This window comes from Solanum tuberosum, unplaced genomic scaffold (assembly GCF_000226075.1).
Source record: "Solanum tuberosum cultivar DM 1-3 516 R44 unplaced genomic scaffold, SolTub_3.0 scf00219, whole genome shotgun sequence".
NCBI classification, from domain to species: Eukaryota; Viridiplantae; Streptophyta; class Magnoliopsida; order Solanales; family Solanaceae; genus Solanum; species Solanum tuberosum.
This window is the reverse complement of record NW_006239145.1, coordinates 55,239-56,595: the sequence shown is the minus strand read 5'-3', so window position 1 is coordinate 56,595 and position 1,357 is coordinate 55,239.

Below are 1,357 nucleotides of genomic sequence, written 5' to 3'. Positions count from 1 at the left end.
TGTGAGTTGTCTGAACTCTCCCCCATATCGGTGCTCAATACTACTCCCAAAAAATGATATTAGCTCTTATGTTTAAAACATACTTCTTTCTGTGATTTGAGATTCGTGCTCAAAGGCTCTCTTGGAAATCAAAATTTTCTCTCATGCCTCATTTAGAAAGCGATTACTCTTTTCTTAAAACTAACCCGAAGGCTCTTTGGAAATCAGGGTTTCCGTTCTTGCTTAAATGTGAAAACATTTTAAACCCTTTGGGAATACATAGTCCCCATATACTTTTGAAGAAATGAACTTCAAACTTTACTCTTTAATCTTTACCCAACTTGAACTTTAAGTCTTAAACAAAGTTTAAACATTTGGAAAAGACTTTTTGAAAACTTTAAAGAACTTCTCTTAACTTGCTTCTTAACTTCTAACTTGACTCTTAACTTTCCTTGAATTGAATTATGGATTCAAGGATTGTGATTTGTGATAGGAAAGATCTCATGATGTTTAGGAATGATTTTAGATAGCTAAACATGAGAAAAGATCAAGAAATCATTGTTTGAGGGTGGGTCCGCGATGCGGAGAAGTATTTAAATTTTTGGTTTGAAAACAACTTTTGAGGCAGAACGGTCCGTGACCGCTCCACTCCGTGAAATGATATTCCCAAATCTGGGGAGCAGGTCCGCGACGCGGAGGCAGTGCCCAGATTTGCCCGACTAAATTTTTTCTTCGTTTTCCAACCCCAATTCACCCAAACTCGATTCTTTTCCCAAATTCTTTTTAGATACAGATACCCATCATCAAGAATTCAAGGGATTTACTTTCAAATCAATATACTTTGCTGAAATTGAATCAATTTGGGCACATGGGTGAACTAACCCAACGCTATGTGATCTCACATACCTTGTAGGGATCACCCCCGACGAAATTCACAAGCTAAACTCGACGATCTTGCTTCTCTTCTCCTTTCTCCTATTTTTTTCTCTTCTCTCCAAGCCCTAGCGTAATTTGGTAAAAGCATAAACTGATATAATTCTAATTAGTCCCTAACTTAATTACCAAAAGCGTAATAAAATAATAGGGCAAGGAAAAGACCAAACTACCCTTTCAAAATCCGGATTGGACTTTCTTTATTCCAACAACCTAACTTCCAAAAGGCATAACTCACTCATACAAACTCGGAATCGCGCAAACTAAGCGGTGTTGGAAAGATCATTCCAAGAGCTTTCCTACCATATCTTGAAGTACCTCTAAATCATCTTGAGCTAGAAGTTATGGCCGTTTGAAGTTGGCCAAAACTCAACTTACTCTAACTTAACAAAATTTCCAGATTTTCATTCTTTCCAAAAATGACTATTTCCAAATTTTAACTTCT